Below are 12,797 nucleotides of genomic sequence, written 5' to 3' on the forward strand. Positions count from 1 at the left end.
ACTGCCTAGGGGAGTTAGGGGGAGTCATCTTTATGCTCAGTGCTTATGGAACCTCTGGTGCATCTGACAACATCCTCTGTTTTCACCAGGAATGTTTTACCAGGAACTCTGCTAGTGTGGGAGGGGCAGTGCCGCAGCATTGGAATCAGCCATTTCTGGATATTCACCCCAAAGCCTCATACATGCAGTCCATTGTCTTTGAGAGAATTTCCTCACGATTCACTCTTAACAAGAGGTCTGTTGCTTTTAGTACTTTAAGCAGAATTTGGGGGGTGTTATAGTTTGGCTGCAGCTGGCAACAAAAGCGCCATGCGGCCGCCCCTCCCCATGCCTGGGTGCGGAGGTGAATGGAAAGAAACAGGCAGAAACTGGTGGGTAGGGATAAGGGCAGTTTAACAGAACAGCAAATAAAAGGAACACTAACAACAGTGATATAGATAAGGAGAATACACAAAACAAAACAGCAGAACTGCTCTCACCGCCTGCCACTGCCGCGCGCTCCCAAGTCGCGACTGACTTCCCGCTGCCCAGCTCCCCCCAACTAGAACCCAGCCTGATGGCACATGGTATGGAATACCCTGCTCTGTTTTGCCAGGTTGAGTCAGCCCCCCCGGCTGTGTCCCTTCCTGGATTCTGGTGAAAATTAACCCTGTCGTGGCTGAACCCAGGACAGGGCGGGGGGGAAGGATCTGGTAGAAATGCTCTACAAAATTATTTCAAAGCTGACAAGTCTACTCACAACAATTCATGTTAGAAGACAACATGTAGAATCATAGAATCACAGAAAGGTTTGGGTTGGAAGGGATCTTCAAAGATCATCTAGTCCAACACTCCTGCCATAGGCAGGGACAACTTTCATGATATTGGGTTGTCCAAAGCCCCATCCTACCAGACGTTTAACACTTCCAATGATGAAGTGTCCACAACTTCTCTAAGCAACTGTTCCAGTGTCTCATCACCCTCATTGTAAAAACCTTCTTCATTATATCCAAGCGAAATCTATCATCTTCATGTTTAAAACTGTTGCTCTTTGTCCTGTCACTAAAGGCCCCGGTGAAAAATGTTTCTTCATTTTCCTTACTTATAAGCCCTCTTTGTATGTTGAAAAGCCACAGTAAGGTCTACCCAATGGCCTTTTCTTCTCCAGCCCAAATAATCCCAAATCTCTCAGCCTTTCTTCATAGGAGAGGTGTTCAAGACCTCAGATCATCATCATGGCCCTCCTCTGGACCCACTCTAACAGGTTGACGTCTTTCTTGTACTGGGGACCCCAACACTGGATGCATTACTCCAGGTGGGGTCTCACAAGAGAGGACTAGAGGGGAAGCATCACCTCCCTTGATTTGCTGGCTATGCTTTTTTCTGTGCAGCTCAGGATACAACTGGCTTTTTGGACTGCAAGTGCGTATCACCGTCTCATGTCCAATTCTTCATCCACAAGTATTTCCAAGTCCTTCTTTGCAAGGCTGCTTTTATCACCCATTCTGTAGTGATACTGGGGATTTCCCTGATCCAAGTGTAGAACCTTGCACATATTATCTGGTTGAGATTTTTAAAATTATTGTAAATAGTCCTGTACCCCCAAGAAGAATAGCAAGGGATGCCCCCAAAGAACTCCAAAATGAAACTCTACCTTAATGGGCAAAGCTGTATCTGAGAATATGCGCCTGCCTGCGGTGTTGCGTGTCACCGAAAGAGCAGAGTAAGTCTCAATAGTTACACTGATATTTTACATAAAATTACACACTTTCCAAAGAGTATATGGCTTAAAAAAACAAGGTGGCTTTAAGTTGGAGAAGACCTTTTTGTAGACCTTATGTAGTCTGGACTCACAAATATACCTGATGCATGGTCTTAAAAGGATTATGTTGATTGATCTAGGTAAAAAATTCTTTCTTTCCCCTACTACCACCACACCTTCATTCTGTCTTTACAGCATTTTGTTTAATTCCTGTCATTTGTCAGGGAAGAAATCGATCATCCACAGAGATCACAAAAGAATTTCCCTCTGCCATGCAGCACTGAACACTGAAATAGCTAGTTGCATGAAAAAAAACATTATTAGCAAATATTTTAACAAAGAATGATGAAGCTGGTAGTTTTCACATGAATAATTCCTATCTTTGTGCCACTGTCATCTGATTATGCATGAGAAATGCCATTAGTCAATGGGACTTCTTGTGTGAATAAGGGTAATTCTCATGAGAAGCTGAAGAAGTAATTCCTGAATAGTTAATTTTAATATACAATGTGAGCAATTCAAATAGCCTATTTACACAATTTTAATCTGAATAAAATAGAAAATGTCACCTCAACACTAATATAACTTTCCTGTAAATTATGCACATTTTTAAAGCTAATGAAGCTGTCATTATTTTATTAAAATTTGGCATAGCAGTCATTTTTAAGTCATCACTATGACTTTTGAAATCCTTTGCAATTAAATGACTTTTATTCATTTGTATTACTTGCAGGCTGTATGAAAACTATTTTTTTATCATGCCTATTAAGATGAATTATAGTATTATGTTTTATTACACATGTTCAATCACATTCAAAAATTTGGCCAGTTTCATTTACCGACATCAATATGGATTGTTTCATTCCTGGTCTCAATGAAATCAGAAACAAAATTTCAGTTGATTTCACTGTAAGTAGGTCTAAATAATGAATTTTTACTACTGTTAATAAGGACAAAGAATGATATTTAGCACCACATTTTTTAGTAATTTAGTGGTATATATGGAACAAAATAGTCACAAGGGAATACACTGCTTTTAAGTTTAGATTTAGCTAGGTAAAAATATGTCAGGCTTTAACCAGTATAAAGAGACATATTTTCATTGGAACACTTGATCTTTTCCCTTTATCTCAGTACACATTTGCTGCATTTAGAATCAGGAGTTCATAAACAAAATGACAATGTGTATTATTGCTGGGCATTATAATGAATGCAGTAAAAAGTAATCACCGTGGTGAACCCCAGTAATTAAAATTACAGATATTCTCACAATCGCTCTCACCTGTGCATCCCTGGCATCCATTCTTGTTCCCTATTTCCCAACACAGATGCCACCTGTATCAACTGGAATGTACCTATCCAAAACCCAGGCAAGCCTTTTCTATGACAGAAAGGAGATGTTATCTACGAACATTAGCTCGTGAAGCCAAAAGTTTTAATTGCTGCCAAACAAACCATAGCATACAAAATACTTTGAGAAGCTCCTCCTGGGAGGTGACTCAACGAATTTCTTCAAGCTAATAGGACTTATTCATGTGCGGAATCATGGAACAGGAATATTGTCCAGTCTTTACCAGCCTGTGGTCTCACTTCAGAAGTTTCAGTTACAGGAAGCAAAGGAGAATGGTGGTTAACAGAATAATCCTTAAGACCCAAGCCGTTATACAGACGCGATGGAAATCCTTTTAACTGGGCATTGAGAAAATTGTTCTCATTGGCCTTACACGTATCAGTCATATCAACACTGCAATCCAAGGCGTACCTGTCCAAAATGTTTCTGTGTTGTGCACCTGTATTTACATATTATAAAATATTTTCATAAATAATTAGTGCATGTTTTCCCCTTGCTTTATCAATAACATTTGGAATATTGACTTTGCACACTGCGGTCTCCATGCTTTACTGAAATCGACTTGTTCTGGGATTGCAGTTATGTCATGTCCCAGCTGTGAATACCCTCTCCACTAATAGCAGGACAACAGCTTCAGTTCTGGGTACTTCAACTGCTTTTCTGTTTTCTCCTCAAGTAGATGAGAAAGCAAAAGCTTGATGTCTCCACATCCCAATCTGTCGACTGTCAGAAACTTCTGTTTCTTGCTTGTCTGCTGAACAAACTGTAAGCAGGAACAGCGATACTTAGCATACAGAATAAAGTCAAGAGACCAACTAATCTTCAAAAATGCCTAGGAAACCTGACCACAGAGTCCACAGTTCATGATTTTAAACTTACATGTCTTGCCTTTTAACTGTGTGTAAGCTCGGGATAAACAGAAAACTCGCTTGTTTGGATGCTATCTTTCACAACATATGAAACCATTGCAATAAATAACCAATGACTGTGAAAGTGAACTGGGGATGTTGTACGTACATGACAGTTTTCAGTAAGTTATATGTTAACTGTGCATGGAACAACTAATCTGTAAACTCAGTTGTGATGTTGCAATTCTTTTATCCATTATAGTTTCATGTAAATCTCACATACAATAAAAGAAGTTTCCCAACTTCTAATGGCAGTTCCAATTGCAGGCAATGCCTGAAAAGAAAGAAAAAGAACAACAATATTTACTTCTCATTTGACGTTATAATGAAAAGATAATTTTGCTTGCATACTGAAATCAAAGAATAAGGGCCAAGAATACAAAACAGCCAAAAGGAAAATGCTGTAAGTAATGTTAATTTCCATTAAGATACCACGGCCAGCTAATTTTTGGTAGATGGCCCTGCTCCACACACTGTAGACAACAGGAGTCTTTCTATCTTCAGTAGACAGAGTTCAGATCAGGTAGTAATGGGCACTGAGAATGAAATGCTGGCAACGGTAAGGAGAGACCAACCACAAGGTTTACTGTTCAGAAGTCATGAGGAAGAAATAAAATACCTCTGAAGAATGGCAGACCTGTAAAGGCAAATGAGCTTTCATTACCGTTATAGCACCAATAGCTATTGGTGTAACTACAATAGCTATTGGAGTAACTCTCTATTCCTTTCCAAGAGAGGCGGGCAGACTGCACGGATATCCAGACTTTGTGCTGTGTGGACACAACCTCCAAGGCACTTCAGCGAGGAACGGAGGAACATAAAGTGTCAGCTGCATAATTCAGCCAGCCCCCTGCCCAAATGCTTTTTAACAAAATAAGGACCAAAAACTCTGCACTGTCAGTGGTCAAGACCAAAATCCATGTCTAACCTTGGGAAGATTTGTCAGGAATTATTCATTTACTTAAGGCTTGCCTCTTCCACAGCCTTCCCCGCTAGTGCAGCTCAACAGTCACAGAGGTTTCCTGCCCCAAGCAAATACTCAGAAGCCAGGTCTGGTTTCCCCGCCAGGATCTCTTGCCAGTTCTCCTAGCAGTGCCAAGACCTGTTCCTTGCCTGGCAGGGTGTCTCTTTGCTGCCCTCATCCCTCCATACTTATGCCAGGCACAGTGTGGGGCAGCCCAGAAAGGGAAAGAGAAAATGCCCAAGAAATTGGGACACAAATTAATGTCCCCTGCTCTATGCCTCGGGAGGTGAAGAGCTTCACTCATGCCAAGCATGCTGCAGAGGACCCATCAGGTGTCTGTCGGGCATTTACCACTTCCTGAGCCCATCTTTGCCTGGATGCATGGTCCCAAGGATTGAGCTGTTTTCCTCACAATCAGCGGATGCCCAAGCAGCTGCAAGGCCACCCTGCAACGCTTTCCAAAATGGGAACCCCTAGCTGCACCACAGCCTTCTGGCCCTTCCCCAGCAACTCCCACCAGGGCAATGTCATTCCCTCCTCCAGGCTGGACTAAAAAAGTAATATTTTGTCTCTGACTATCTGCAGGACAAATGTTACAAATGCCAGAAAGAGAGAGGAGAGCCCTTAGCATGCAACATCTGTCGCAACTGCACCCTGCCTGGCTTAACCCAGTTCTGCCTGGAGCCTGTTAAAAAGACTCAAGCAGCAAGAATGATTCATAGCTCTCTTACTCAGCACAGTCTGTAATGCAGCTTCTAAACCTGCCCCAATAATTGCAACACTGATGGGGAAACACCAACTCTGTTGTATAACAGCTGCCCCATACTGGGGGCGTGGGGGGTTATTTCTGCCCGCTCCTCTTTTTTGTACCTTCAGACTTCTTGCTCTCTTTCTGTATATGTATGTGGCTCAGGCAAAGAGAGATGACTCATTCAAATCATATTGATGTAAGTCTTCAGAGTATGGAAAGGCATTAACTAAAAAGAAAGTGAGACAAACCTAGCACCTCTTTCTACAAAGTGAAGCTTACAAAGACTGCAGCATGTGTCGCATATTTATACTTCTATGTCTGTTGCAGGATAGCTAGATAAAAAAAACCCATAGTTAGTTTAATATAAACTAGATAACTGGGGAAAGAGGAAGAAGGAGAGAATTTCTTTTAGATGATCACCATTTAATCTATGGCTGAAGATAATACAGACCATGTTAGTCTCTGCTATATTGAGATAGTAAGTCCCATTCCTATCCTGTTTACAGCAGGGTAAATCTGCAGTAACTGTAAAGTCCAGTTCTACCAGTGTTGTGAGTTACAACAAAATTTCTCCCACTGGGATTTTACACACAAATTCATTTTGCTGGCGAGAAATTTTGGAAAATATTGTATTGCTCTCACGGTCAAGTGACGGATTAGACAGCCCCAAAGGATGTTCTGGCTGTGTCATGGTGCTGCTGCACTGTTTGCTTTCAGATTTAGGCAGCTTCTTAGCAGAGACCTGAGTGTCATTTGCTGTTACCAACACAGACAGCCGGAAGCGTCCTCTGAATAACAGAGAGCTTTCAGTCACTAGAAAGAGTGAAGTAGCAATTCAAGGTTAATGTGCAACTGAGAAAAAGGCCTGCAATTAATCATATGCTTCAGTAATTCCTAAACACTTCTTCTTTGATTCTGCTTTCAAGAATATGTAAATGAAACTTTAAGAATACACCTAATTTTTTTTTCTTTGTAATGAAGACAAAATCCTGCTGCTAAAATGGGAGATAGATTTGTAAGGAAAATTAAAATGCAGCTTGAAGGTGTGGTATTAGCTGTCTGCTATGCCACCATCTATTTATTAGCATGATAGCTGCCGCTGACTAAACTGAAGAAGAAAACAGTGAAAAACGTTTGTTGATTTCATCACTCATCTAATATTTTGAGAAGAACTCATCTCAATCACTGTTCAGTAACTGTGTCTATAGCAGAACTACACAGAGTCTTGCAGGAATAATAGAATCACAGAATCACAGAATCACAGAATAGTAGGGGTTGGAAGGGACCTCTGTGGGTCATCTAGTCCAACCCCCCCGCCGAAGCAGGGTCACCTACAGTAGGCTGCACAGGATCTTGTCCAGGCGGGTCTTGAATATCTCCAGAGAAGGAGACTCTACAACCTCCCTGGGCAGCGTGTTCCAGTGCTCCGTCACCCTCAGAGAGAAGAAGTTCCTCCTCATACTAATATATCCTCATACATAATACTAGTTTAGAAAACTGGTAGGAGTACTTTGCAGGCTTCATTAAGCTTAAACAAGATACAAGGTACTGCAAAGACAACACAATTACACAAGAAGAGGCTGAAGAATTGGAAATTGTCTACTAGATGGTAGAAAAACTTAACTGAAAATATTACCTTGCAAAATTATTGCAAAATTATTGAGTGGAACATGCTAAACTGACACTAGTCAATTCAAACATTCACACAGATGTCACAGTAAAAATGCTGTTGGTTAACCAACTATCCACTAGCAAAGCGACATCACTGAGAAAATACCTGAGACAGAAACCATAAAGTGACAACTTCCAATTGCTTATTTGCCTTTGAGGATTTCAATACAACCTGCCACAACATTTAACAACCCACATGGTTTTCTGTTATTGCCTCTGAAACATCAATGAAACCCCAAACTCTAAAACAGTCTTGACAGCAGACTCTTACCTGAAATCACTGTTATTCTGGCTCCCATCTAAATTAAGTTTTGGTTTGGAAGACCGTTTTAGTCATCAGTGAGTCAACACAAAATTAACCATGCTAAGGGTGGCAAAACAAAGTATTCATTTCTCTGGCACGTTTATTTTGCTATCCAAACACTGTATCATTGCCTGCAGCCAAGCAGAGAAGCTTCATCGTTGCTCTGGATAGAACAAAATGGCTCTACCAAGGAGCAATCTTTTATTCTACCAATACTTTAAACAACTCCTATGCAGTTGCAGCATATGACCTGTTGAACACATGGTCTTAAGTTAACAGCCTAGACTGGACATTAAACTGCTCTCACGAAGTGTAAGTTCTTTCTCTAAATCCTTAAGCTGACCAAATGCCCACTCCCCATCAAGCAATTTCTTGTTTGAAGATCCAGGACAAGAAGCATATTTTTTTATTATCTTCCAAGAACTTGGGAAAAACTATTCCTGTTTGTCAGTGGTCAGGGGGTCTGAATGCCACACACTGCCCCTCCCCCCAAAAAAACGTACCCCTCTCTGTGATGTGAAACATTTTGATTCTCTTTGTGGGACATGTAAAATGCTTCTATAGCTAAACAAGCAAAAGAACTTCATGGGTTAGGGTAAAAAATGGAACTAATTTCTGCAGATGATATATACTCTTTAGAGTGAGAAAATTACTTTTTGTTGAGTTTCCCTCTGTAGCTTCAGAAGGAGACCAGAATGAATTTTCCATTGGGGTATCTAGAAGCTCTTTCTTCTTATCATATCACTATCTCAAGACTATTTCCTTATTCAGGAAAGTTACTTTTCCATTACAGACTCTTGGAAAATGGAATTAAGATGAGAAAATACGTATTATGAAATCATCTATAGTCTTAATGGTTTTTTTCAATGGCAGGCCAGAGAACAGCATTATTTTTTTAGCTTGTCTGTTATCATTCTACTAACTTATTTTAACACATAAAATATACTGCAAGAAACAAACAAGAAATAGAGAAAGAAAGAAAGAAATAGAGAAAGAAAGGAAGAAAGGAAGAAAGGAAGGAAGGAAGGAAGGAAGGAAGGAAGGAAGGAAGGAAGGAAGGAAGGAAGGAAGGAAGGAAGGAAGGAAGGAAGGAAGGAAGGAAGGAAGGAAGGAAGGAAGAAAGGAAGAGAAGGAAGAAAGGAAGAAAGGAAGAAAGGAAGAAGGAAGAAAGGAAGAAAGGAAGAAAGGAAGAAAGGAAGAAAGGAAGAAAGAAAGAAAGAAAGAAAGAAGAAAGAAAGAAAGAAAGAAAGAAAGAAAGAAAGAAAGAAAGAAAGAAAGAAAGAAAGAAAGAAAGGAAGAAAGAAAGAAAGAAAGAAAGAAAGAAAGAAAGAAAGAAAGAAAGAAAGAAAGAAAGAAAGAAAGAAAGAAAGAAAGAAAGAAAGAAAGAAAGAAAGAAAGAAAGAAAGAAAGAAAGAAAGAAAGAAAGAAAGAAAGAAAGAAAGAAAGAAAGAAAGAAAGAAAGAAAGAAAGAAAGAAAGAAAGAAAGAAAGAAAGAAAGAAAGAAAGAAAGAAAGAAAGAAAGGAAAGAAAGAAAGAAAGAAAGAAAGAAAGAAAGAAAGAAAGAAAGAAAGAAAGAAAGAAAGAAAGAAAGAAAGAAAGAAAGAAAGAAAGAAAAGAAAGAAAGAAAGAAAGAAAGAAAGAAAGAAAGAAAGAAAGAAAGAAAGAAAGGCTTCACTTCAGAATGCCACAGAACTCATACTAGGTACCACAAAAGGCAGCACGCATCACTTTCACAGCTTCCTGGACACTTTTTGCTTGAATTTGTACTGTTGCTGATTTGCTGAAACCAAAAAGCTGTTCAGAAAGAAAGGGCTGATTTTGATGTTTTTTCATTTAAATGGAAAAGAAGTTTCATGGTTGTCACAACATCCTATGTCGACATTTTCTAAATGACGGGTTCCAAGTCTTCACTTGAAATTACTTTTTGCTTAGAGATGAAAATTAATAATAGTATTCTTAAAATAGTATTTTCAGAAAGGTCAGCATCAAAATGAAATTTCACAGTTGACATAATGCCAAAAAATTTCTCTATTATTAGCTTATACACACTTCCAAGATTTTGTCATTTCAACTCAACTTGAGCCAGAAGAAAAAATCCCACTCTGGGTACATACAGGGTGATACACAACTGTGGGCAACGAACCAAACAGAAGCACTAGACTCCCTTCACTGTCCACAAATATTCAATTGTAATAGAAATGTTGGAGCTGATATTAGTGGAGAATGAATATGAATGTCTGAGTGTGGAAGCATCAACTGGCAGGGCAAAAGAAGGGCTTGAGCTATGACATGTATTGATGACTCCTACAGTAGTAGGTTATCAAAATTCCAACATATCTATATGCAGCTTCTCCCAACACAGAGATTCAGAGAAAAAAGACAATAAGTAAATCCTAAAGATTCACAGAAGTGGCACACAGTGGAGATGCTGATTGCTGCTGGCTCTTCTATGGCTCCAAAAGAACCAACCATCAATCTGAGAGGCAGTCTAGGAGATGCGATGAGGACTTTTCTGCTAGCTCTTCTATGGCTCCAAAAGAACCAACCATCAATCTGAGAGGCAGTCTAGGAGATGCGATGAGGACTTCAGACTGAGCCAGTGTCCCCATCCTCTGCAGCACTGCAAAGAATCTTGGCCAAGCTGCCTGGATATGTACATCTTGGTGCCTGAATGCAGAAGAGACCACTGGGGCATACACATCTTGATGCCTGAGAGTATGTGGGCATGAGACTGTGACTACAGGTAAACTAAATTGGTGTTAAAATGATTATCATCTTCTCTTCCTGCAAAGTCTCATAGTGAGATCTGATTCCTGCTTCTAAAATGTTGCATGACTGTTTCCCGAACTAAGCAATGCAAATGCAAGGGGAACATGTGTCTGTTGGGCCACTCCAACTAGCTGTAAAACAAAATCTGGCACCTCTTTAGGGTCATTCCAGGAAGAATTCCCAAGCAGTTTTATGAAAGAAGCTTTACAAAGCTCATTTCCCTCTACCTCTTGCAACACTGTGCTAATAGGCAATACGTTGTCAAATCCTACCACATTTCCTTATGGCGTAACCCAGGGCACGCAACATATAACAGACATTTTTTGATTCTATTTTTCTTTTTGTTTTTGTTATTACATGATCTGAAGATCCATGAACAGTTTGTCATTTACTTGGATTTTCAGAGACGCAGTTACAGAGAAGATTCTTCCAAAAGAATTTGTAGATAGATATGAAAGGACGGGGAGTCGTGAGAAAGATGTAGAAGGGAGTGACACCTTTTGCTTGTTCCCTTAACCAAAACTGTAGATCTCATAGTAAGTATAATCCCTGTTTTTCCACAAACTTCTTGTGTGATTTTTTACATGTAGGATGAAATCTACAATAAGTTTTACATACATAAACTGATTTGTAGCTGACTATTTAGATCTCCAGAGCCAAAATTACAATCCTCAGAATGCCCAAACTCAGCTATTTATAAGTTCATAGTCTCCTACATTTCTGCTTTTGCATTTGTGCAAATGCTCCTCAGTCTTCAAAAACAAAGGATTTTCTCCACTTATTTTTTGTGTCTAGAATACACGTTAAGGAAAACTCCAGGCTGGGCTTCCAAACACAAGCACATCCACCATCTTTTTTTTTCAAAAACATGAGAGGAGTCTAGGGAATAAGTCATAACCCCTTTTACATAGCTGCTTTTGACCCTCGGATTCACAAGGAACAGCATGCTATGCGTTCAGCTGTCTATATATTTTAGTCAATTCATGCTTAATCTAAAGAACACATCTTAATTGTCCTTGGGGAAGCCACTGACCCCGTATTCCTTCTGTCCCATGTAGTGTACTGTGTAGGTTATACTGTTATTCTTCCTCTGGCTCAAGAAATCTTTAATATTCTATTTGAACAGCACAGAGTCAAAGGCTGAAGCAGGGCTTTTTTACAGTCCAAATTAATCTGTAGTAATACAGCTAAGGAAATCTTCTGGCATGATGTTAGCTGTGGATGAGATGCAAGTTTTGGAAACTTGCATCGGGAAACGACAGAAACCTTGGACTCCCCAGACCACACAAGTATTGCACAATGAAGCCAGATAAGAACTAACTGAAGGACCTTTACAGCCCCCTTAGTTTATTTCTGAGTAAAATGAAACAGTGCTTTGTACAGAATATACCAGTTTAGATGCCAGAAGACCACAAGAATCCTACCCTAAAAGTCCACTGAAGTCACACTCTACATTAGTATCTCCGTGTGTTGCCTCCTCTACAAAGGGGTTCTTCACATTTCCCTGCCTCTGATTTGTTGTGCATGTAAAGGCATTGAAGCTGGTAAGGCACTCATGTAGTATCTTAATGGAGATATCTTAATCATATAAGCTCTGCTGGTAATTGTGAGGCTGGCCTGTGATAGCTGCTGGGGTTAGCTCAGTTCATGTGGAGTCCCCTAACCAAACAGTGATTTGGGGGAACTTACACACACACAAAGGGATCTTGTACATGCTCTACCTTTTTTGGAGAAAGTGCAATGCCCTAATGTATACCTCTAATTGACTTTTCTCTGACAGGACACAAATGAAATTAACGGACTCAAGTAATTTCCCACCTATTATATTGGACCGTCCTACATAATTACTCTGAATAACCTTTATTTTAAATGCACCAGGTAATTTATGAAAAGTCCTCCTGTATATACTTACAGGCATTCAGGTGCTTCTGAAACGGGCTTCACTTCTTAAATTATGGGAATATAAATAATTTTTTCCTGTCTTCTCAGAGGATCCTTCTCACTACATTAAGACAGACATAAATCTACAATGCTGACTCATCTCTATGGCTTCTATTCATTTAAATGTTATGCATGCATGAATGGTCATATATTATAATAAAGTCTTTAGCACTAAATACCATCCATGTCAGAATCTTACCAAAAATAAAAGAAAATAATTCGAACTGCGCTTATACCTATGATTGGGGAAAAAATGTTAATTTGTCAGGTTAATATCCATTTACTCAGGAGCCTTAAACTAGTTTTATAACTACTGTTCTGTGTTTTGTGGAGTCATATATACATTTGTGGGGTCATACACACATCATTGCATAGGGTACTGTAGAACACTCACTTA

General features: G+C 39.6%; 1 pseudogene; it reads right to left on the bottom strand.

The window, feature by feature from the left end:
* Positions 1-1,408: 1,408 nt before the first annotated feature.
* LOC142361501 (bifunctional heparan sulfate N-deacetylase/N-sulfotransferase 4-like) lies at positions 1,409-5,347 on the bottom strand (annotated as a pseudogene).
* Between the last annotated feature and the right edge of the window lie 7,450 nt (positions 5,348-12,797).

Source organism: Opisthocomus hoazin, chromosome 5, assembly GCF_030867145.1.
Source record: "Opisthocomus hoazin isolate bOpiHoa1 chromosome 5, bOpiHoa1.hap1, whole genome shotgun sequence".
NCBI lineage: Eukaryota > Metazoa > Chordata > Aves > Opisthocomiformes > Opisthocomidae > Opisthocomus > Opisthocomus hoazin.